Raw genomic sequence first — 27,278 nt, forward strand, 5'->3', positions numbered from 1 at the left:
TTCATACCTCTATACCAGTGGCTCAAATATTTATTTATTTTTATTATTTTACATTTGTTGACCAGGATAATCCAACTGGATGTATGTTCATTTTCAGCGGTGGCCCGGGAAGAAAAGCTCCATTGACAAAATTCAAAGATTGCACAAAAATTAGATACATTGTAAAATATAGGACAAAGAGTCAAGCGTATTTACAAGTTGGTTTAGTAATGCCCCCATCACGGACTCACAAGTTACATGGTCTATCAGATTAAAAGCAAAATCATCAGATTGGAACTAACAGTGTTGTGCATTAAATGCTTACAATACTATCTAGGTAGGATTATCATTTTGTAGCTTAATCAGGGTTGGTACAGGGACAAAGGCAGTTCATTTTGAAATACTGTTTGATGCTTTTTTTAAAGAGACTTAGGGAGGGTTGAAAGGTTATATAGTTTGGCAGTGAATTCCAGGTTTTGCCAACAAAGTTGCCAAACAGGGATTCACCAGCTGAGTTATTAGCTTTGTAGGTTTGGACCAGTAGTTTGTTGGATGACCGTAGTTACCTCAAGTTACTGTATGGTTTTATAATATTTTTAACTGAGGGGGTATCTTCCGATTGGTATAGAATTTTGTGTGCTACTAAGAGTTGATTGAATTGAATTAAACTGGGCAGTTCTAGCCACCATAGTTGATTAAGGTTCTGACAGTGATGGGTTCTGTATGTTGAGCCAGTGGCGAATCTGGCAATATGGTTGTAGCTGTGGGAGAGCTTACTCAGTTCAGATTTACTAAGGTTGGAGAGCACAGGAGAGGCATATGTAAGAGTAGAGAGTAGGTGCGACCTTGCAATTGAAGTTCTAGCCAATGGGGTTAAGAATGGCTTGTTTCTGTAAAGAGATCCAAGTTTCTTATTGATGGTTTGTATGGTTTTGTTGACACGTAGGTCAAATGTAAGATTATTATCTATAATAACCCCTAGAAGCTTAGTATGGGTGTCTGGGGAGATAGAGGTACCATTGTTTGATGTAACAGAGAAGAAAATAGGGTGGATCTATTAGTGGGGGTAAAGAGTAGAAGTTTAGTTTTATTGGGGCTCAGCAGTAGATGTTGGTTGGAGAGCCAGTTTTCAATAGTGTTAAATTTGTTTTGGTTTAAGATTTGTAGGTCAGATGGGGAGGAGGCTGAGCAGATCAGAGTGGAATCATCTGCATATTGAATGCAGGTAGCTTTGGGGATAGCAGTGTGAAGATTACTGATGAAAATGGAAAAGAGTAGTGGTCCTAAAATGGAGCCTTGAGGAATATCAAGTGTGTGAGGCAGCTGGCTGGACTGTTTGCTCTGCCATAATACAGCCCATTGTCTGCCAGTCAGATAGGACTGGAGCCACTGGATTGCATGATTGTTCAGGGAGATTGATTTTAGGGAATGAATGAGAAGTTCATGGTTGACCATATCAAATGTTTTTGATAGGTCAAGAAAGAGGGCTGAGGACAGCCTATTGTCATTCCTGTTTTGGTTAATGGCATCAGTAAATGAAAGGAGGGCAGAGGTGGTACTGTGATGTGGCCTAAACCATGCTGAGAATTAGACAGTAGATTGTTCTGTATAAGATATTGCATTAGTTGCTTGTGTACACACTTTTCCATTGTTTTGGCTAATGGTGAAAGAATGGCAATGGGTTTACAGTTGGATAGTTCTGTAGAACTTCCATCTTTATGGATGTGGGATGACATGAGATACTTTCCAGAGGGAGGGGATAGCACCATCGGATAAGGTTCTATTGATCAGGATAGATATGGGGTATGCAATGGCATCTGCAGATTTTTGTAGGTACTCTGAAGGGAGGTGGTCAGCAGAACGGGTAGTAGGTTTTAATTTTTTTATTAGGATTTAGATAAAAGTGGTAAAAATGGATTTGAAGCTAAAGAGAGGATGCTTAGTGGGTAGATTAGTGGTAGGGCTGGAGTTTGTGGAAGTTAGTTGATTTGCTAGGGATTGGGTTGTTTCAGTGAAAAAGTTATTATAGGCACCAGCTATGGTCTCTGAGGAATTATGGGTGAAGTTTGAAGCGGTTGGGGTGGTTGATTGTCCTGGATGAAGAAGCTGAATTGAGCCTGCCCAGAACTTTTGGGGGTTGTTTTGGTGTTTATGTAGGAGATTTTGATAGTAGCTTTTTTATCTAGCAGAATGGATTTTTTTTGTTTCATTCCTGAGTTGGTGGTATTTTAAATGGTCAAAATGGGCTTTAGTTGATCACCAGTTGGCCCAGGCTCTGTTTCTAGTTTTGATTTTATATTCTGCAAACTGTTACCAGTATAATTGGAATATGCATATGTGCAATATATGCACACATCAAGGATTGGTGGCTGCAATCGGTACTATAGTGTGCCTCTGTTATGAACTAGATAATCTTAAAATTAAGGAAGAAGCTTGTTAGGAGTTTGTAGTGTTAAAAGTAAAGGTGATAGAACAGAGCCAAATTGTATCAATGCTTTGTATGTCACATATGAAGTTATTAATGTTCTCCCTTTTTTATCTCACCCCAACCCTTTTCTCTCTTTTAATTTTTAATTTTTTGTTTTTCCGACAGCACAGCAGGGTAGAACTGTCCCACAGGTTCCATCTGCCCCCACTCCACTTGCTGCAGCACCTCTGCCTAGCACATCTGGTGCAGAACTTGGTAGCACCTCCCTGTGCCTCCCCTGCACTACCTAACCCCTCAGGTAGATCTACTCCTGAGGATAGGCCTGCGGCTTCCTCTGGGAGCAATGGCAGTGGTGGTGAGTTTTTCACCTCTGATGAACTGCCAGGGATGGTACGTAGGTTTGTGCACTGCACTGTTGTCCATGACTACTCCAGATGGAGCACCTGCTCGCCATCTTCATGCAGAGCACCTACAGGAGGCACAAACGGGCACTGCAGCCAGTGGTACAGTGAGGTGACAGTGCTGAATGTCCACTGGGAGAGGACTTGATTCTCATTGTCAACCACCTCCACATGCATGGGACTGGGATTTCCCACCCTCTCCCCATCCATGGTGTTCATCCACCTCATGTGTCCTTTACCATCTCTGTGTCTTGTCGTGTTTGTCTTGTCTGTCTGCAATTGCTTCCTCACTGACGCAATTTGCCTCACCAAGACATTCCTACATCCCTTCCCCAACATTCCTCTCTTTCAAAAAAAAAAAAAATGGGCTCCTGTCCCACAAAAAAAAATATCGTCCTATACATAGATCTCCATTTCGCACATGTGTCTTCATGAAGCACATGATTCTGTCTAATTTTGTATACAACAGCTTGTGTTGCATTCACCCATCCCTCTGGAGGTGACAGTTCAAATTCAGCAAACTTTGTGCATATATGGTCATGTTTTATTCTTGAATTATTTATTTATTTATTTATTTGTTGACATTTGTTTGCAAGGAAACTCCACTGGGTCGAAAACCCATTTTGAGCGAAGGCCGAGGGAGAAAAGCTGCACAAAGTATTACACAAATGCAAGTTTAACATGCGTATGAGATTACATGCATAAAAGCAGAGATATGCAATTTAGTACAGTACATAGTTTACATTATTAAATCTTTAGGATCACAAATACAGGCATATCAAGATATACAAAATCATCAGTTATACTAGAAAAAGAAAAAAGAAAAAAGTAACTGTATACAAGACAGTAGTTATAGATCCTGCTATCAGACATTTTGCATATCATAAATAATTAAGGGACAGCTTTATGGTGGTTTGCCAATGTTGCAGGGACAGGAGGGGTTATTTATGTAATATGATTTTAGTGTGGATTTAAAGGTTTTTATGCAGTCAGTTTGAGTTATGTGGGGGGAGGGGGGATTCCAAAGTTTAGCAATGCTGTGGGAGTGCAGATATTGCCCTGCTCTTTTGTTGGGTTTGGTTATTTTTAACAGCTGTTTGCATGAGGATCTTAATGTTCATATAGGAGAATATGTCTGAAGGATGGAGCTGAGTGCTGGGCAGGTGTTGAGTTTATAAATTAGTTTGAGGGCTAATGTTAGTTGGGTATAGTACACATGGTGGGAAACCTCAAGTCAATTTAGTTCTGAAATAGCCTGGCAATGGTGTGAGCAGTCAGGCTTTCCTGAGGAAAAGTTAGCTATTTTATAAAAGCAGGATTCTAGCTTATTACTAAGGGTTAAGTGAAGGTTAGTAAAAATGGCACTACCGTATAGAAGGGAAGGGATGAGTAGGGTGCTAGCAAGTTTAGTTTTGGTGTGATTATCTAGGTACAGTTTGTGGTGGTAAAGTTTGCCTAAGTTAAAGTGTGTTTTCTTTATTGTGTTGAGAATATGTGGTTCAAAGGAGAGTTTGCCATATATAGTCATACCTAGCAATTTAGTTGTTTTCACTATTTCAATTTCTGTACTATCTTTAGAAAATATTTTGACATTTATGTCTGGTGGTTTTGTAGAGAATAGTAAAAGTTTAGTTGTTTGGGGGTTTAACAGCAGTTGTGCATTGTTTAGCCAAGATCCAATTGATGTGAAAGCATTTTGTGTAACTGCAAGACGGTCCAAGAAGTTATTGGAGTTAGATATTATTGTGGAATCATGGGTGTATTGAATGAGATTACCTAGTGGGGAAGCTTTATGAAGATCATTGATGAAGGTATTAAAGAGTAGCAGCCCTAGAATGGATCCCTGTGGGACTCCTATGTTGTTTTCTTGGTAGTCAGATTTTATATTATTCCATCTTACTGATTGTTTCCTGTTGTTTAGATAAGAGATAAACCAGTTGAGAGATTTAGAGGGGCATCCAAGTTTAGATAGTTGGTTTAGTAGTTTAGTATGTGATATTGTCAAAAGCCTTAAATAGGTTCATAGGTTCATAGGTAGATACTAGGCTATCGGCCCTGGGGCCTATACAAGCCCAGCCAAAAAGGTACCCCGGCTTTTGCCTGAACTAGGGTGACCAGAATCTAAGGCTTTGTTGACAGCATCAGTGAATGAGAGGAGGGCCGTAATAGTGCTATGGCCTGGATGGAACCCATGATGGGTGGCAGCAAGAAGAGCATTATCAGAGAGGTGTTTAAGTAATTATGTATGAATGCATTTTTCTAAGATTTTTGATAATGGAGAAAGAAGAGAGATAGGGTGATAGAGTTCTTGAGAATCCCCCCCCCTTGTTTAATGGTGTAATAACAGATGTTTTTTCCACAGTTGGGGGACATAGCATTCAGAGATAGAGTGATTTATAAGAATGCTAATTGGATATGCTATTGCATTTGCTGCTGTTGTAGATATTCTGGGGGCAGGCTATCTGGGGAAAGAGAGCAAAGCTTGATTTTGTTTAGACACTTGAGTATAAGAGAGGTGGGTACAGGCTGAATAGTAAATGAGGAAGCTAAGGGAGTTTTTGTAGAGTTATCTGAGGAAGTGGATTCATTGTTATGTAAGGAATTGAAAGTATAATGAGAGTTTGAGTTTATATTTGTTGATGAGTCTTTGATTAACTTTTGAATGATGGTAATGAAATTGGTGCTGAAGTTGTGGGAAATTTGTTGTGGAGTCCTATCGGGTGCAGGAGATAGGTTTTGTAAGGTGCCAGGATTAAGAAGTGAAGAGACAGACTTCCAGAACTTTTTTTGGATTGTTGTTTAAGGAAGATAGCTGAGATGAGAAATATATTTTTTTTATCTTGTATGACTAGCTTTTTGGCTTTATTACTCAGTTATTTGTAGTTAAGTTAATTTTACTTTGTTTTATTTTTATGCCATGTTTCCCATGCTTTGCCTCTAAGTAAGAGTGTCTGTTTGGTCTGTTTTGTTAACCATGGGGCATGATTAATTATTGTTTGCTTGGTTCATATTGGGGATAAGATGTTGAGAGTATCCAGACAAAGTTTGTTAAAGTAGTTACAGCTTCGTCTAACGGGGGTGTTTTTAGTGGGACCCAGTTTTGAGCTTTTAAAATACTTATGAATTTATTTTGGTTGAAATGGGTGAGGTTCCAGATGTTTTGTAGGAGTGTGTTTTGATTGTTTGAGGGTGGGTCCTATGGGTATATGCTGGCAGGTGGTCATTTAGTATGTTGGGTAGGGTGCCTGAGTTTGAGTAATTGTGAGGGTGGGATACTTATGTCCAGTCTAAGGTAGATTCAGGTGATGTGGATAGGCTATGGGTAGGAGTACTGATAAGCTGTGTCAAGCTATGGAGATTTATACTATTGACTGGAGAGGTTGAAGTTAGATTTGCCAATTTATATTGGTGTCTCCAAGGATTATGGTCTCTTGTGAGACATTTTGGTTTATCCAGGATAGAAAATACTCTAGAATGGGAATATTATAGGTTCATAGGTTCATAGGTAGGTAATGGGCTATTGGCTTTACGGCCTATATAAACCTAGCCAAAAAGGTACCCTGGCTTTCGCCACCCAAGAAAATTATTTTCCTGTGCCCCTGTCAAGCAGAGCCACAGAAGTGATCCCCAGGGTGAATTTCCTATTTCCCATCCAATCATCAAGATTTTTCTTGAAGCGTGCTAATGAGGAGTTCTGTTTAACATAGATAGGTAATCTGTTCCAGAGTATGGGAAGTCTCTGGGACAGGAATCTATCCCTCCTGCATGTCCTGGGGGGATGTAGACTACTGCAATACTTAGATGTTTGCTGCTATTAACATGTAGAGATGTTAGTAAAAATTCTAAGTTTCCAAAGTAAGGAACTGGTTTGGGGTAGGCTGTAATATTTAGTGAGTTTTGGTAAAGTAATGCTACACCACCTCCCTTCCTGTGGAGTCTAGTGGAACTAATAATATTATAGCCTGGTGGAAAGATTTCAGTGTCAGCAATATGTGGTTTTAGCCATGTCTCAGTTACTGCAACAATGTTTAGGGTGTAAGTATTTAGCCAAGCATGAAATTTAGTGATTTTATTACAAATACTGTGTGTATTTATTATTACGAAATGTAGGTGCTGTTTTTTGGATCAGAGGTGGGTATTGGTGTATGATGTGGGCCAGAACTGGGGTGGATGTCCCCACATTGTGTTAAAGACAGGAGGAAGTAAATTATAGTATGGGGTTGATGGCTCTGTGAGAGGGGGTTGTGTTGGTATAATGGATAACATTTATATTCATAGGGAATGGTTTCATTTTGGCTATGTTGTAGATACATATGACAAATAATGAGGGATGTCTGAGTGACTATCTGTGCAATCAGTTTGTGGAAGGGTTTGGGTACTGGATGTTGGTGTAGATGATTTTAAGGTGGTATGTGTGGTGGTAGCATGGGATAGTAGGGCTAAAAAAGCAGGGAAGGTGATAATGAAAAGTATGAATGTGATGTGATGGAGTGTGTTGATGGGGAAAGCCATTGGAAAAAGGATGTGAGTGTGACGTGTGTAGGAGCATGGGGGTGGGTCTTAGGTATGTAATTGTTTGAGGGATGTTATTGGTGAGTTAATCTAGGGGGTGGGAGTAAAGAGAGTATAAATGTAATTAATCAGGAGGTGAGTGGCAATGGGGGTAGGGTAGGGGAGCAGAGTGAGCCCGGAGCGAAGCAGAGGGTGAATGGAGCGGGAAGCACCAGATCCAAACAAGCCATGAAAAACAATAAAAAATCAATCTCCACCCAGAAAGAGCAAGGTGAGTGAAAGGAGGTTAGGAAAGTGACCAAAAATAAGTTGCTGCACATTCCTGCCTTACTTTCACTTTGTTATTCCCCCTGCTTGCTCCCCATTTCACCACGTTCCTGTCTTCCCCATTTCTTTTCTTATTGAGCAATGGTGCACACCATGCACCAAAGTGAAGCAATGGTAAACAGCAGCAATATAATAAAGTATCATACACGCTTGTAAAATTATTACTTCCAACCATATTCAAACCCAGTATCTTATACCTGCAACAACAATGCATTAACACTTGCTGTCACACAGTCAGTTAGCTAGCAAATGTATTTAATACATTCAATAGTAAGTGACACAGTTTAGGAAAGATTCCCCTTTGTTCTCTCCTGTGCTTGCTCCCCATATCACTAATGTCGTATCTTCTTCTTCATTAAATATTTATGAAACAGCATTGCACAATCCCCAGTAATGTTTTATAAAGCCTTATTGCACAATACTCATTTAGTTTTGTACAGCAGTAGTGAGGAATGTGGCACTGTGCAACATCGATAAGCAACACTATTACCAAAATACTTTAATGTACTACCTATAGCTAAATCATTTGCCCCAAAAAGAAACTTATTACTGCATTACATGCATTAATTCCTGCAGCCAGAGATTCAGTTAAGTAGCAGGTGTATACAACAGCAGTTAACTCTGTCATTTGCTATACAGTCTCTAAAATATACCTGCTAATCAGCTGATTCTATCGCACCACCTGTTAATGCAGTGATACATGTATTTTTTGTTTTGTTGGTACTTGGTTGAAATCCAGGTGTATATGTTGTTGTTGTCTTTTGGCTTTTCCCAGTTAGGGGTCGCCACAGCGGAACTCCGGTCCACTAAAGATTGGCAGTAGATTTTCACGAACGCCGAGGTGCCAGCTCGACGTTCAAACTTCAACGAAGGCACGCCCATTTACGCATGTCTTTCGAATGCCCACCCAACCGCGGGGAGGACATGCAGACTCCACACAGAAGGCACTCCCCCACTCTAGCCAAGAATTGAACGGGAGAGCCTCTTGCTGTGAGGCAACAATGCTACCGCTGTACCACCACGGATGTTCGAAATCCAGGTGTATATAACAGTTTCAAATAATTTTACATGTAAATCCACAATCTGAAGTGTGATAGTTGGTATGGATTGTCTGAAATATGGCTTTTCAATCCAGCTATATAATACTTAGAACTGGTTTTGCCATAGCCATGAGTTAGTGCACGATGCACACCATTGCGTAATTATGCTTTAAAGAAAAGAAATGGGAAAGATAGGAAAATGGTGACATGAGGAGCAAGCGTGGGGGGAATAAAGTGAAAGCAAGGCAGGAATGGCATGAAGGATGAAGGAAACAACCATAGCTATCCATTTCTTCCAGAAAAAAACATGAATATATATACACAAATTTGGCTGAATTTGGACTGTCACCTCCAGAGAGAGGGGTGACAACAATACAATCTGTTGTAAAGGGAACTGGATCAAATCATGTGTGTCATGAAGATCATGAAGACATGTATGCAGCATGAAGAGCTATGTATGGGATGATACTTTTTTTGTGGCACAAGTGTCCATTTTTTTTTTGAGAGAGAGAGGAATGTTGGAGAAGGGTTGTAGGAGTTTCTGGTGCAGTAATTTGGGCGGGTGATGAAGCAATTGCAGACAGACAAGACAAACAAGACAAGAGACAGGGATGGTGAAGGACACATGAGATAGGTAAACACCATGGTTGGGGTGAGCGTAGGGACATCGCGAAACCATGGACATCAAGTTGGGTAACAGTGAGAACTGAGTCCTCAGTCAGTGGACTGTCATCATTGTCATCTCACTGCGCCAATGGTTGCAGTGTCTGACATGTGCATCTCCTTGTGTTATTTAATACAGAGATGGAGAGCAGTGTCTCCATCTGGTGTATGAGTGAACCATCGTATGCACCATCCCTGGAAGTTCATCACAGGTAATAAACTCACCACCTCTGCCATGCTCCTGGAGGGAGCCACAGGCCTATCCTCTGGGGCAAAACCCCTTGAGGGGCCAGGTAGTGCAGGGGTGTCAGATGGGGTTTCTACCAGGTTCTGCACCAGATGTGCTGGGCAGTGGTGCTGTAGCTGGTGGAGTGGGGGCAGGTGGATCCTGTGGAACAGTCCTAACCTACAGTGCTGAGGGGAAAAACAAAAACAAAACAAAAAAATAAATAAATAAAATAAAAATAAAAAAAGGCAGAGAAAAGGGTTGGAGAGAGAGGAAAAGGGGAGAACAATTATCTAGATTTTACCAGCCAGCACCCAGGCTTTATGAAATTCAATGTTGTGCAAGGTCAGTTCATTCACCTCTCCTGCATCATCAGCGAGGACACAGATTTCCTCCATGAAAGCAATATCCTGGCCAACATGTTCATAGACAGGCACTACCCCACATCTTTAGTCCACTGATCACTTACTGAGGTCTGCGGCAAACATAATAAGTTCAGACCCATCCTTAAAGCTGGTCTGGACAATCTCTGTCCAACCAGAAATCAGGCAGGGGACTCAGTCAACAAGGGCTTCAGCTTCCTGCTCCCCATCAGTCAGGAAATGCTAACCATCAGAGACATCTTCACTAAAAATTATGACATCATCAACAGCAGCAGGGATCTAGCCCCTGTACTAGAGAATAGGCTACTTTTCTGCTATAAAAGAAGCAAGACATTAGGTGTCTCTTTCAAATATACTACCCCCTCCCCCAGTCACAGTCATATTCCCTTGCAACAAATGCATTGCTGCCAATGGATCCATACGGAGCCCTCCTTCAAATTCCCCGCAGCCAAGTCAAAGTCTTTTTTTGGAAGTACTTTGACTGTAATTCTAACCACATTATCTATGCTGCCCACTGCACAGTCTATTTCCATTTCTACATGAGCAAAACATCCAGGAAGCTTTCTGAGCACATCAAAGAACATTATGGTTTGATCAGGAACTAGGACAACAAAAATGCACTAGCTAAACACAGCCAGACTTGCACAGGGCTCCAACTGTTAAAGTTCCTCATTTTTGGATCAAGTCAAACCCTTTATTGGTGACAGAGGAACACTGCCTGAAGTGAAGTCGTTGAAATAGCAACTATTTCCTGGATCTAAATGAAAGTTCAACATCAAATGCACACTCAAATGGTATAGGTAGCACCCCTGAAGTTTGCAGGGTCCCTGTCCAACCATATGCTCCCCTACCTATGGCAGGCTCTTTTTCTCCAATCCCTTTACAGTCACACTCTCTTTTCTCATTGTTCACCCCTTCAAGCCACCTCTCAGACCCCATTGGAAACCTTTGCCTACACGTGTCTAACCCTATTGGTGATTATACACCCATTAATGTAAGAGCTAAGTTACACCTATTTTGCATATGCATTCTCATTGGATACTGGACATAGAGTTTTTGTGAACTGTTTCCATAAATTGATCAATGGAAGTCATGTTTTCATTCATTGTTCTAATACTTTGGATCTTACTTTCTGAAGAAGCTCTACATTAAATAGAACAAAAGCACTAAAACCACCAGGTCTCATCTTTGGTTCTACAGTCCTAGCTCTGGTTTAAGTTTTTTTCCCCTTTCCCTTCAGTTTCTTGTAGTCCTCAGACTGATCATGTTATTATTCTATGTAATCTATTTAAATGTAGTGCATTTAGTGATCACACAACCTGCTATGATTATTCCTTTCAAATATACAGCTGTGTCCTACCTTTCTGTGTTTCTTGGCCATTTATCAGTTATCTGGCCAGTACTCAGAGACATGCAGTGTGTAAACCAGTCTATATCATTTACTTTAAAATGTGTGATGGTATTCACTGGGATCACTATGATATGCAGTTTCCATCAAATTAATGGAAGGCTGGATGCCACAAACAAGCATAGACTGCTGTTTTGGGGTTGGGGAGCAAAAATGGGCTCCTGTCATGTCCTGGTTATAATATTCTTTCAAGGGGGGTGGACCCAGGCTGAGCTACTGTTATGGCACAAATAAGGTTGTGTTGCTTTTGTTACTCTCCTTGTTTTGCATCCTGCTGGTTTGATCTTGTGAAGGTTGTGAAGATGGAAGCTGCTATGTGTCTCATTACTTTCAAACTTCCCTCTGTTATGATTTCCCATTTCAAATGTATGGTGCTAAATTGAGGGCATGCAGTGATCATCATTACTCTGGGGAGGTACCAATGTGTGAATGTTTGAGGCCTGAGGCCTATTACTTGCTAATTGACACATACAAGTAAAATAACTCTCTGCTGTCACATGTGACATTAATTTCTATACAAATCTCCCAGTTGTAGTTGCTTACTGTATCAAGTGATGAAATGCAAGGACATGTCATAATATTATTGTACAATATAGTACATAGGTTCATAAGTAGATACTAGGCTATTGGCCCTAGAGCCTATATAAGACTAGCCAAAAAGGTACCCTGGCTTTCGCCACCCAAGAAAATTATTTTCCTGTGCTCCTGTTGAGCAGAGCCACAGAGGTGATCCCTGGGGTGAATTTCCTATTTTCCATCCAATCATCAAGATTTTTCTTGAAGAGTGCTAATGAGGAGATTTGTTTGATATAGATAGGTGGTTTGTTCCAGAGTATGGGAAGTCTCTGGGACAGGAATCTATCCCTCCAGCATGTTCTGTTTATTGTAGTGACAAGGTTAAGTCCCTAGAGCATGTAGCTCGGAGGGATTGGGATTTCTTTAGGTGGAGCATGTCCAACAGATCTGGTTTGACATAGCTTTGTAAGTTAGGCAGAGATTGCCTCTGAGTAGGCGATATGCGATGGAGTAAAGCTGGAATTTTTTGAGACGGTCTGGGTAGGGCATCTGTTTGAGGCCATTAATCCTCTTTGTGAGGTATTTCTGTGGCCTTTCCAGTTGTAGATGTCTTGTGAGGTACATACCAGAAGGGGCATTGTACTCTATAATGGATCTAACATGTGACGAGTTGAGGGGAACAATGACCTCTTTTTTCCTGGATGAGATACCATTTGTGATGAGGTGTGCCACATAGAAGGATTTCCTTTCTACTGCGGCAATGTGATTATCAAAGGAGAGACTACTGTCCACCTGTGTCCCAAGGTCTCTTATCACACTTTCGGTGTTAAGTAGACTACCACCTATGTAGTAGCTCATGGGTACAGAGTTTTACCAAAGGGGATGACAATGCACTTTTTGGTATTGAGCTTGAGGCCATGGCTTTGACACCAGGCATCTGTCTCCGTGAGGCTCTTTTGTAGGATGTCCACATCGTTAGGAGTTTTGATTATGGCTCCTAGTTTGCAGTCATCTGTGAACTTCATTAGCCAAAGACCTTCTGTGTTAGCCTGTACTTCAGAAAAGTAGATGCCAAACAGGAGAGGACCCAGGACTGAACCCTGTGATACTCCACTTGTCATTGGTCTGAAGTTGGATTTGGAGTCTGCTACTTTCACAGTGTGGGTTCTGTCAGTGAGCCAGTTGGCAACCCATCTTGTGACATAGGGATTTATACCTAGTTTAGTGAGTTTATCTATAATTCCAGAGTGGGGGATAGTGTCAAAAGCCTTGGCGAGATCTAGATAGGCTGTGTGAACCACCTTACCCTTGTCTACGGCTTTGGTGACTTCTTCAAAGAAGTCTATCAGGTTTAGGAGACATGATCTGCCTTTTACAAACCTGAACTGTGTGGGGTCCAGAGTTTGGAAACAACTAATGTCTTTGTGTATAAGATCCATGATTATACATTCTATGGCTATGCAGACCAGGTTCGTTAGGCTAATGAGGCGGTAGTTCCCGAGGTCCATGGTGGCTCCCCCTTTGTGGAGTGGGGTAACCATTGCTGTGCACCATTCGGTGGGCACAAAGACTGAGGTGAGGCTATGATTCAGTTCATTCTGCAGTTCATGTAGAACGCAGACTGGGATATTGTCAGCTCCCATGGATGCTGTGTTCTTGGCTTTGGAGAGTGTTTTTTTTACCTGTGCAGCCATGATTACAGGAACTTTGCATTCTTCCGGTATAGAGATGGGCCCATTAGGGGGTGAGAGGGGGATAAACTTAGCACTGAACCTATCTGCCGAGATGTTGGCAATATCAGTTGGTTCTGTATATTTAGTGCCATTATGCTGTAATGAAGAGCAGATCTGAGTGTTGCCATTAGGATTCTTGACATAGCTATAGAATGCTTTCTGGTTATCTTTAGAATCAGTGGCGATTTTGTTTTCATAACTAGCTATGGAGGATTTTATGAGGGATCTCAGCTTCTTACTGATGCTGACCAGGGAGTTCCTCCAATCATGGTATTTTACTCTTTTTTGCAACAGTTTATTTCTTCTGTTGGAGAGTTTGTTTATGGTAGGGGACCACCAGATTGGCTTCCATTTTTTGGAGTACAGCATCTTGGTTCTGTTAGAGATCCATGCACTTGTGTAAGTGCTTATAAAGTGCATTTGTGTAGGATTCAGCAGTCGTACCTCTACTGTTTGTCTGAATGGATGTCGTGAAGTTTGCCACTTCTGTCTTAAGAAGCGTGAAGTTGGCTTTGGAGAAATTTTTTACAGTGGTTTCCCTAATGGGGGGTGGGAGCAGGATGTGGATCTCTAGGGTGATTAGCTTGTGGTCAGATCTGACGAACAAGGAATTGACCTTTGGTGTGGAACACTGGTCGCCCATGTTGGTAATGACCAGGTCTAGGATATTGCTGCCCCTGGTGGGGGTGTGAATAAGTTGATCCAAGGCATTGAAATTTATGAATTCCAGAAAACATTGAGCAAAAGTGATGGTACACTAGTAGTTTTCCCAGTTAGTGGTGGGGTAGTTGAAATCACCCATTATTAGGGTATTGGGTTGTACCCTAATATTTTCCAGTGTATCAAGAAATGAGAAGTGGGAATCCTGGGGCATGGTGGGGGATCTGTAGCAAGTTACAATTTGGCCAGAGTTAGTTGCACTTGGATAATCTTGGATGCATTACGCTGAGCAACTAGCCTGGAGGTGTGGATATCCTTAATGAATATGGACACGCCTCCATTCGGTCCAGGTTAGGTGGCCGAATGGTGTGGTATGAATTATAGCCTGGTAATGCAGGGGTGCTCTCTGGAGCCTTGAATCAGGCCACTGTCACTGGACAGATGTCGATGTTCTCCATTTTAAGGAGTGGCTCAAGTGAATGCATTTTGAAGTTTAAACTTCTAGCATTGAGTAGCATTACTCTCAGATTTTGCTTGCTTGTACCTGTTAAGGTGGTGAATTTGTCATTTGTATGTGCTGCAGGCAGTGCTGCTGCTACAAATAGGCGTAGGCTGAGATGGAGAAGAGTTTTCTGGCCACATTTAACTTATCACAACATGTTCAAGACTTACCTTGTAAATGCAGCAGTTGCCACAGTGTTAGTTCAGGGCTGAGTGTGATGCAAGCAGTACACATCCAATACATGTGGAGGTAAAGGTTGTGGCTCTAAGATGAGGCTGTCAGAGGTCACAGACTTCCTGTATAGTGTCTCTGTCCACCCTGTAGCACTCCACAATGTCCATTTTGTGTATGTTGTGAAAAATTACAGCCTATGCCTATTGGCAGCAGCAGCAGCATTGCCTGCAGCACATACAAATGGAGTTACACATCAGCAGATCCGAACATTCTGTCTATGTAGGCATTCTGTGTCTGTACTCCACTACTTTTGAAATCCACAGGAAAAAACAGCATGGAGTCTAAATTGCTGGTTTATAACTTCTTGAGTAGCTCCACCAAATTGGTTGATTAGCATGCAATTTAGCTGCTTATGCTGTAGTTAGCATTTCTGAAACACAGCCTAGACAGATGCAGTCAATTGATAACCTACTCCATTATAAAAAGGCAAATGTGTAGCTAGCCAAACTGATGGCAAGGATACTTGCTACATGTTCAGCAAAGCAAAATATTTCCAAAGCTATCTTTATAGAGGAGTATTCAACTCCAGCATGTATGCTGTCATTTTTACCCACATAATGCATATGCTGGAATATATCAATGAATAAGGTGAGCAAAGCCTTTTGCATTATCTGTTAGAATAGTTAGAAGTGTACTGATGGCATGGCCATGTTTGGCAAGACATTTCAGAGGTACAAATGATTGACCGTACATGAAAATAGTAAACTTTATGATACTTATGTACAAATTTTTCAGGGACAGGTCATTTGAATGCATGTTTAGCATTTCAAATGTGTTTTTTTGGCAAAGTGCTTCATGTGCCTGATTTTTAATGGATGGGTGGGGAGGATAAAGAGAAGTTATTGTTATGTCACACATGAGAATGGACTGTTCTTTTGGGGGGAGCACAGTTGAGTTACTGCTATGGCACATAAAAGGATATGTTTCCCTTCTACCTTTCTTGTTTTGCATAATGCCTGTTGTTAGTATCTCACATCTGTCATATGTGTTATGTTTTTCCAGTGGGTACTACTGACTGCCTACCTTAACTGTTTTTTTTCTGGTAGCAGTTACTTTCTAGTTATGTGATAGTTATGTGTTTTATCATTCTGTTGTCTTTTAGGACTGAAAATGTCATTGAGGTGCAGACCTCCTTCAGTGAAGGCAGAGAACACAATCATAGTGTATGCCATCCATCAACATGACAGTTTTATTCTTGGAAGGGGTCATCCCAATATGCCAGAGAGGCTGAGACTATGGCAGCAGATCACTGCAGACATAAATGCCATGGGTGGCCATGGCCATACTTATGAACAGGTGCACCACAGGGCTACTGACATGCTCACATCTGCACGGAGGTGTTCAGCTGCTGTTGCCTGAGACCAGAGGGTAACTGCGGGTGGGCCTGCTGCAGAACCACCTCTCACCACAGTGAGGACTTCCTGGCAAATCTTCTACAGCAGGACAACTTTCATCAGAGTGGCCCACAATGTGTAATTGATGTATATGCCCCCCTTCTCAGTCCCAGTAAAAGTGTCCAGGTAGGATTTGTTATATGACCAGCTGAATACTGTTTATAGTAAAACAATTTAAAAAAAGTTACTTTTGTGACACATGTCTATTTTGGGGAGATTGAAGATTGGTGATAAGCCCAATTTGGAGTTGTCCGCCATGCTCTTGTAGAAGAAACATGTCATGCAGATTGAGAAGAGTACATGTAGTACCCCCTGTCTTACTGTTCAGTGTGATGATGTTGACCTTACCTCTTGCTTAACTTATTTCAGGACTGTCAGGAATCCAGCAACATATGCTTCCTGCAGATGGCAAGCCAAATCAAGTTATTTCAGTACTGTAGATCAATTTCTTTACATTTTAATGTGTCAATTTAGGCCTATTGTGTGTATTGCTGTACTTTCTGTAATAGTGATAGCACTGTTTGTTGTTTAGCATATATTGCACCATAGTAGTGCAGATATTAATGAATGCCTGTGTTTTTCCATTTTTATCACGGGTGATCATGACAGTGGGAGTGTGGGCCCTTTGCCACCTCATGTCAGTTTCACATCAGACACTGATGATGATGATGGTAAAAATGAGGCACAGTTGGGGGATGCAAAGGTTGAATCTGACACATAGGTTGACATCCAGCCATCCCCTTCTTTGTCCCCAGACACAGCCAGCAGGTCTACTCCTACCCAGTCCACTGATCCCACAGATATAGCAGAGGTGGAAGGTGATGACATTGAGCAGGGAAGTGTGGCTACTGTGGCTTAAGTGCATGACTGCCTCTATCAAGTAACTGATTCTCTGGATTGGATGAATGACAAGTTAGGAAAAGGAGGTGTCTGTGATGGACTGAAGGGGGTATGTCATGGAACAAGCAGTGTCTGTGATGGAACGTCTGCTGAGAGGGGAATGGTGTCCTTGTAGGCATATGTCAGCCACATCTGCTAAGAGCCAACTTGGCTATTCCTGATTATGGTCCCATAGAGGCAGTCCTTTCGCTGGTCCATTGGTGAGTGTGCTGTCCACACCCAGATGTGGCAGGGCTTGAAGTCATGGTCCTGGGTGTTCGCAAGAAGGAAGCACATCCAGCAGACATTAGTCATGTTTATGTAGCAGCACTCCACCTGACCTTGGGCATGGATGTGCCAGTGCAACTCTTAGCAGAGCAAGGTCTCATGGTTGGGGGGTGAAAATGAAGAACTGCTACCTCTACCATGTACACCTGTCCAACATACCAAGACGTAGAGCTAGCACTGAGCTTGCCTGTGTTCATGCAGACTCTCACACACCACTTTCACATGGAGGACCCCTACAGACACACACACACACACACACACACACACACACACACACACACACACACACACACACACACACACACACACACACACAGCCTGACTGCTTCCCTTTCTCCCTCATACACACTCACCAACCTTTTGTATCAGCCTAGACATCATGCCCACTAATCCCCACCAGCCTGAGCAAGTGATGATAACTGTGCCATGTCCCTGTTTTCTCTCGTTTGGATTCAGGGATGCAAAGGCTTTGTGTCTGATGCACAGGGTGCATAGGTATATTAGTGCCTAGTATATCAGCATTTGTGTTGTTGAACTGATAATTGAACCTGTCAGTTATATTTGCCTTGCCAAATTTTACAGTGGATAGCATCATCATGACAATACTTTCAAGTGTATTCTTTTGTAAGGGCTGTGAAGTCAGGAACTGCAATGTGTGTCATTACTTTATGACCTTTCTATTTAATGTTTTTGAGTACATATGTATAGTGCACATAATAACACATGCCATCACATGTAGATCTCAGGATTGTATTACAGCACTATAGTCAAACTCATCAGAACAGTAATACAGTATAATGCTCTCTTTTGCATGAACCTCACCAGAATCATGCAGCAGCTGGACAGACATCAAGGCTTTCTCATCAAGATAACACAGGGTCTAGTAACCATGACATGATGTACGTGGGTAGATTAAAAGACATGTCACTGTCATCTTTCTGGTATTGCATTACATTGTAACTGTTATTCTAAGCCTATTACTTTTGATTTAAGCACTTGGGCTTCAAGCTGGTTGTCTTACATTAAGAAGGTTTGTGGTCTTTACTCTTGTGGGAGGAGAGGGTAGCCTCTGCCTTTCTGAGATGAGAATTTCTGGTTGAATGCTTATTTTGTTTTAAGTCTCTTCTTTTATGGTTTAAGCACTTGGCCTTTAAACTAGTTGTTTTACATTAGGAAGGTTTGTGGTGTAGACTCTTGAGGCAGAGGAGTATAGCCTACACCCTTCTATGCTGGGAATTGCTGGTTGAAGGCTTATTGTGCCTGTAATTCTGAAAGTGTCTTAGTTCTGATTAAGCACTTGGGTTTCAGGTCACTTATTTCACACTAGAAAGGTTTGTTGTCTACATTCTTTTGGAGTATTCTACTGAATTGCTGCTTTATTTAAACTGTTTGTTCTTATGTTGTGATTGCAATTTTCTGCACTTTGGATTTTTAGTACTTCTGCATTTTATAGCATAGGTTATATTCAAGCTTGCTGTATCTAGACTGTTTTGTATCACTGGAGCACTAAAACTAGCCATCTTACATTAAGAAGGCTCCCTGCACCCTTGTAGCAGAACTGTGCAGCAAGAACCCATCTGAGTTGGGGATTGCTAAGGATCACTGTTGGCCTTTTTCTTTGTTTACTTTTTTAAAATAGTTTAACTTCACTTATATTCAAGCATTGTATTTTGGAGATTTGCACTTAGTTTACTGCAGCTGCTTAGACTGCTGCCTGTGAGCAACTCAGTTGTGCAGTGTGAAACATTGACACATTTTTGTAACCCTAGCACACCACAGAACAGACACATTTTGTTAGCCATACACCAAAACCTGGTCCATATAGTCCACTCCCCACTAGTAATTACAGTATATACCTTCCATAATGGATGGACAGTTTCCCACCATTTCTCCAGGCAGCCTGATTTGCATGGGCATCCTAGGGCAACAGAACTATTGCTTTATATATACTGACAATCATTTACTGCTAAAACAAACTAATACAACATGTGAGACCTGTATCTGTACAATAAATTTGGAATCAATTCTCTCACATAACAACAAACCAGATATTAAACATGTTGTCAGCACACACAATTCACCTCTAGCACATAACAAGCACACAACACATTAACCCATGTACTCGAAGATACTTGCTAAAAACCTAATGAAAGATCAGAGACCTCCCAAGCGCAAACCTACTGCACACAATGAAGACCAAACATAATCCACTACACAAAATAACACACACACCAGTCTCTCAGTCAATAAGGCCCTCAGACAAAACACCTCAAAACCAAATGTCTTGCTCATAAGTGATTCTATAGTGAGACAAACTGATATCCCCCTCACCAGGTTGAACAAGGTCACAGTCAGCTGATTGTTAGGTGCCAGGGTCCATCCAATCACACATGCACTTAACTCTCTCAACATGTACCAGTATGACTGTCATAGTCCAAGTTGCAGTGAGTGACTGGAAACATACCTCACTGCACTTTATGAAGGTGCTTGCCTTCCTCGTAGTGGCCTTTTTGAGGCAATGTCAGAACAACTAAAGTTCCAATGTAAAAGAATCAACTAAAGACAAACTGAAGGTTATGCTGCTTAATGCAAGGAGTATACATCAGAAACTGCACTCTTTAGAAAACTTCTTAACTTGAAAAATGCTCATACCTGTGCAGTCACACAGACATAGTTCAAGGCTGCAGAGAGCCCCCTGGCCATGCAAGGGTACAATGCCTTCTACACATACACACATCAAAATGAGCATGAAAGAACCAAAGGTGGAGGTATAAGCATCATCATTAAAGACAAATACACTGCAAGTTTGGTCAAAGAGTATGACTCCATAGTACTACTCCAAGTCCAACTATCTGTATGTAAAACTCCCTCCCATTGTTAGCAACAGGTCCCCCAGCATGAACCACAAGGACCACACTGCCTACTTGGACCTACTTGAATCACTCCCTCTACAGCCAAACATCTTAGTCATGTGTGATTTCAACTATCCTTCCATCAATTTGGAGTCATATATGTGCACAATCATGCTCACCCTAAGGTTTCTGGACTTTTTTAATACACATGTTGTGTTACAGATAGTCTGCACGCCCATGGTATTCAGGTTACTGGCTAAGGCTCTTGCCACCCCTATAGTGCCTTTTTTAGGCAAAGTTCAAAGGACAAAAACAACACCATAACAGGTATAAGCATGCAAAATCCGAAGATAATGCTATTCAATGCTAGAAGTCTAAACCTCAAAATGCACTCCCTCGAGTCACTCCTAAAAATGGAGAACACCGATATCCATGCAGTAACTGAGACCTGGTTCAAGGCTCCGGAGAGCACCCCTGCAATACCAGGCTACAACTCTTACCACACTTTTCTGCCACCAAACCAGGACCGAAACACAAAAGGTGGAGGAGTGTCCATATTCACCAAGGATATTTGGGCGGTGCAGTGGTTAATGCTGTCACCTCACAGCAAGAGGTTCTCCAGTTTGATTCTCGGCTGGGGTGCCTTCTGTGTGGAGTTTGCATGTTCTCTCTGCATTCACGTGGGTTTCCTCTGAGTACTCCGGTTTCCTTCCACATTCTAAAGACATGCTTCTAGAGCATTCCTCCCCGCTCCTCTGCTGAAAACAGGATCTGTGGAACCTAGTCAGACTTTCCCAGTCAACAAATGTTAAAATAAAATAAATAAATAAAATAAAAATAAAATATTCACACCACCAGGCTAGTTGCCCAACACAATGCGTCTGAAATTCTCCAGGTGCAACTAACATTAGGTAAGACTGCAATCCAAATTGTAGCTTGCTACAGATCCCCCACCATGCCTCAAGATTCTCACTACACATTTCTTAACATACTGGAAAATATTAAGATACAGCCAAACACCTTAATACTGGGTGATTTCAACTACCCTGCCATTAAGGGGGAAAACTACTCACATACCAACACCTTTGCCCAACGGTTCTTGGAATTCATAAATTCCAATGCCCTGGATCAACTAATCCATAGTCCCACCAGGAGCTCCAATATCCTAGACCTGGTCATTACCAACATGGGAAATTGATGCTCCACACCTATGGTCACCCCCTCGTTGGTCAGGTCTGAACATAAGCTAATCACCCTTGACATCCACATCCCTCCCCCACCCCCCAGTAAGGAACCCTCCATAAAAAACTTTTCCAAAGCCAACGTCATGCTACACAAGTCAGAAATGACAAACGTCATGACACCCATGCACATGGGAACTGAAAGTTCAACTGCTGAATCCTACACTAAGACACTGTAGGAGCACATCCACTTGTGCATGAATCGTGCCATCCCAAATAGAACCTAGATGCTCTCCTCCAAAAAAGGAAGCCAATCTGGTGGTCCCCTGCCATAAACAAACTTTACAGCAAAAGGAAGAAACTTTTGCAGAAAAGAGGAAAATCCCAAGATGCAAGAAGCAAAAAACTCCCTTACCAGCCTCAGTAAGAAGCTGAGATCCCTCATAAAATCCTCTAAAGCTAGTTACAAAAATAAAATTGCCAAAGATTCCAAAGACAACCACAAGGCATTCTATAGCTATGCAACGCACACAAATGTCCAGGGATCATAATCTCCCTATTAGTTTTTCCTGTATAGTAACTTGAACATGTGCTACATACTGCAAGATATACTATATGTTGAGTAATGCAACTTGCTGCAACTTTAAACACAAATTCTCTTCCAGTATCAGGGTGTCTAAATCTATTACTATTTTTTGATTCAGCTTGTTTTTGCATTACTGGGAAAAAGAAAAGTTACTATATAGGAAAAACTAATAGGGAGTTTAAACTGAGAATAAGGGAACATTTACTGAGTATAAAAAAATCTTGAAAAGACTAATGCCTTGGCCAAACATGTATTGATTGAGGGCCCCACACACACCTTCCGTTTTATGGTTATTGAAGTGATTAGAGAAAGTGAGAGAGGAGGTAATATAACCAATAAAACAGAGACGTCAGAAGTGAGGTGGATAGTCAGGTTAAGGGTCAATAGAGGTAAGGGACTTAATGACAGAATTCCACTCAAGCCTATATTAAAGAATAGGTCTTTACGAAAATGATGAAGTAGATTATACACATCATATAGGAAATTATGTCCTTGCAAGCGAATGTTCTCAGTTGCTACAAGTTATTTACTGAAAGTGTATACAAATTTCAAAGTTACAAGAGTATAATCCCAGTTCTAATTAGTATGTAAGATTTCTAGTGCTATTAGTTTATACTGACAATTTTACATTTATCTACTAGAATATTGTCATTATATTGCACACATGAAAGTCTTTCATATACATTTTATTTATTTATTTATTTATATGTTTTACAAATGGTTTTAGTAGTTATAAATTTGTTATTATATGTGCACACACCAAATTTTGACAGCATGAATGATATTATATTGTGAGTTAGTATAGGCTCCGTGTAATTCATTGTGAATGGCACAATGTATCTTTAAGAAGTGTGAATGATTAGTTCTTAATTGGTGATTGTTAAGCAATTGTTTTATATAAAAGGAAATAATAGCATTTTGTTTTTATAGTCTGATGAAGTGGGAGATATTTCTATGAAAGAGCTTACCTATTGTAATAAAGCCATTTTCTTTTAACCGTGGAAAAACTATTTTTTGATTCAGCTTGTTTTTGCATTACTGGGAAAAGACTTTAGTTCATCTGCCTGGTTTGTGATCCCTGGACATTTGTGTGCATTGCATTTTTTGTGGATTTTTCACAGGGGATGCATTCTTCCATTTGGTATACTGCTACTCGTGTGTGCATTCTATACCTATGTCAAGAATCTAAATGGAAATGCTCAGATCTGCTCTGAACTACAACAGAATGGCATTAAATATACTGATCCCAAGGATATTGCCAATATCCTGGCAGATCAATTCAGTGCCAACTTCACCCCCCCCCTCTCACCCCCTAAAGGGCCCATCTCAATACCGAAAGATTGCCAAATTCCGGTAATAATGGCCACACAGGTAAACACCGCACTCTCCAAAGCTAAGACTACAGCATCCATGGGACCAGACGACATCCCGGGCTGTGTACTACATGAACTACAAAATGAAATGGCACTTCACCTAAGTGTCATGTTTAATCATAGCCTCACCTCAGGCTTCATGCCCACTGAGTGGTGCACAGCTGCAGTTATCCCACTCCACAAGGGGGGATCCACCTTGGATCCTGGGTACTACTACCCCATCAGTCTGACAAGCCTGATCTGCAAGGCCATGGAATGTATTATCATGAAACTTATAAACAAAGACATTGGCAACCTTCAAACACTGGACCACACCCAGTTTGGGTTCATGAATGGTCAATATTGTCTCCTGAACCTGATTGACGTCTTCAAATCAGTCTCCAGAGCTGTTGAAGAGGGTAAGGTGGTCCACACAGCCTATCTGGACCTTGCCAAGGCCTTCAACACCATCCCCCACTCTGGAATCATAGATAAAGTTACTAAGCTTGGCATTAATCCCTATGGCACTCAATGGGTTGCCAACTGGTTTACTGGCAGTATCCACACTGTAAAAGTAGCCGACTCCAAATTCAGCTCCAGACAAGTGACAAGTGGAGTACCTCAAGGTTCAGTCCTGAGACCACTCTTGTTTGCCATCTACTTCTCTGAAGTACAGGCCAACACTAAGGGACTCTGGCTAACAAAGTTCACAGATGATTGCAAACTGGGAGCCATTGTTGAATCCTCAAATGATGTGGATATTCTACAAAAGGGCCTTACAGAAATAGATGCTTGGTGCCAGAGCCATGGGCTCAAGCTCAATGCCACGAAATGTATAGTTATCCCCTTTGGGAAAAAACATGTACCCATGAATTACCACATATGTGGCAGTACACTAAACACCAAAAGTGTGATAAGAGACTTAGGGACACAGGTGGACAGTGGTCTCACCTTTGATAACCACATCGCCACAACAGTCAGGAAATCCTTCTATGTGGCACACCTCATCACTAAGGGCTTTTCATCCAGAAAAAAGGAGGTCATTGTCCCACTGTACTCATCCCTCATTAGACCCACTATAGATTACAACACCCTGTTTGGTATGTACCTGTCAAGACATTTGCAACAAATGGAAAGGCCGCAGAAATGCCTCACTAAAAGAATCACAGGCCTAAAGCAGATGCCCTATGCTGACCATCTAAAAAAACTCCAGCTATACTCTGTCGCATATCGTCTACTCAGAGGTGATCTCTGCTTAACATACAAGGCCATGTCAAACCCAGACCTGTTGGACATGCTACACTTAAAGAAATCCCAATCCCTCAGAGCACACGCTCCAGGGATCTAAACCTTGTCATCACAATGGACAAAACATGCTGGAGGGATAGGTTACTGACCCAGAGACTCCCCAGTCTCTGGCATAGACTGCCCATACATGTCAACCACAGCGCCTCTTTGGCCCTCTTCAAAAAGAACCTTGGTGATTGGGTGGGAGATAGGGAATTCACCCAGGGGATCACGTCAGTCGCTCTGCTAGACAGGGGTCCATGGAAGTAAATATTGTGGGAAGAAATAGCCAGGGAATTGTTATGGCTAGTCTTGTATAGGCCCTAGGGCCGATAGCCTAGTACCAACCTATGAATCTATGAACAAGGGGCCTGAATGACCTAGACTTAGTACTGACCAACATAGTGATTCTCTGCACTAACTCCTGGGTGTTGCCTCCCCCGGTCAGGTCAGATCACAATTCAGTCTCATTCACATTCACAGTCATACTCTATACCCCTTCAAGAGCAGAAAGGATGAAACATTTATCCAAAGCAAGCTATAGGTTCCTAACTGATGCCATAAATAGTTGCAACCCCCCTGCTACCACTGTCAACGATCACTGCTATACAGAGGTGTATGCGAATGCCTGTATAAACACCTACACACATGTATAGAGTCAGTTTAATGTGAATGGATCAAAACAAGCTCCTCAAACAAAACAAGACACCCTGGTGGATATCAAGCATACATAGATTATACAAGTGGAAGAAAGTAATGTCTATGAGCAAGAGGGAACTGACTCAGCAGAGGAAGGACACCCTCCACAGATTGAACAAGGAAATTAGCTATCTTGAAAAGTCATCTAAAGCCATATACAAACCCAAAGTAACATCCATATCTAAAGATAATCAGTAGGCAATCTTTAGCTATGTCATAAATCTAAACGTTAAGGGCCAGTTTTGTGCCAAACTAATAGTGGATGGTATCACTCATACTGACACTGAGGACATCGACAACCTGCTATCAGACAGTTTGGGGCAAACTTCATCCTCCCTGTCCCCATCAGATATACCCCAAAGCATATCTGTCACCAGATCTCTACCTAGTAACCTCCTATGAACCTAACGTGATGTCTGCCTGAGCTCCAGGCCAATGTCTGGTCCTGGCCTGGTGGGATGGTTGTACTTGACATAATGTTATATAGCTGATTACATCAGCATTGTCTGTTGAGCATGTGGTGGTACATCAGCATTGTGAGCATGTGGTGGTATATCAGCATTGCCTGTTGAGCATATGGCAATAACAGTGTCCCACATGCTGGTGTAAAAGGATCTCTGCAATGTCAAGTAACATCTCAGTTACCTATCACTTCATCCAGTACGTGAATATCAAATGCTTAAATCGTCGAATATTCACGTACTTGAAGTTTGTGAATTTTTTTTGCAGTACAGTGAAGATTGTAATTTTTGCCCTTTCTTCACTGTAGTGTGGTCTCAGAGTAGGAATATATATTTAGTAGGGGGTGCAGGGGTGCAGCTCCCCACAATAACTTCTTCGAGTACGTGAATATTTGATGATGTAAGCATTCAATATTTACGTACTCCATAAAGTGATATAGACACATCTCACACACACACACACACACACACACACACACACACACACACACACACACACACACACACACACACACACACACAAAACAGAACTCCTACCTATCTATGTACACAGACTAGAAAATATAGTACTTAACGGAAGAACCATGCCTCAAGTCTGACTTGGAACGTGTAAGACAAAACTTTATAGATGATAACATCAGCAGTGTCTGTTGAGGACAAGGTAACAGTGTCCCACAGCCTGCTGTAAAGTTGAGCAACAGCTCACACACACACCAGTTCCCCCATTTGACTGCAGTGAAAATAGAACTCCTACCTATCTAAGTACACAGACTACAGAACACAAGAATTAATGCCAGTGCCAATACACAAGTTTGATTTTTACAGGACTGCAGGTGAACTTATAGTACATGATATCAGCAGGCCAAGTGGGAGAGATGAGGTTGGGATGTTTGCATGAAATGGATGTGTACGCTTGTGCAAGTCTCAAAAAACTGGCAAGCCATGCCATTTGAGAAGTAACTGTAGGATATACACTTCTGCTATTCTATCTAGACACTCACACACAAACACCCAGTTGACTGCAGTAAGAATAGAACCCCTATCTATCTAAGTACACAGACTACAGAACACAGTACTTAATGCACAGACCACAGCACAAGTCTGAATTTGATAGGACTGCGGGTGAACTTACGCAGATGACATTGGCAGGCCATGTGGGAGACAAGAGGTTGGGAGACCTGCATAGGCACATTGCTTCATAGTCATCTGAGGTTTGTGGCCTAATAGCAGTAGGCTGTTTAGAAGACTAGCTGTGTAACAACACAGGTACTCTTACTGAACATAGTT

The sequence above is a fragment of the Protopterus annectens genome, chromosome 8.part1, assembly GCF_019279795.1.
Source record: "Protopterus annectens isolate FY-2018-M chromosome 8.part1, PAN1.0, whole genome shotgun sequence".
Taxonomy (NCBI): domain Eukaryota; kingdom Metazoa; phylum Chordata; order Ceratodontiformes; family Protopteridae; genus Protopterus; species Protopterus annectens.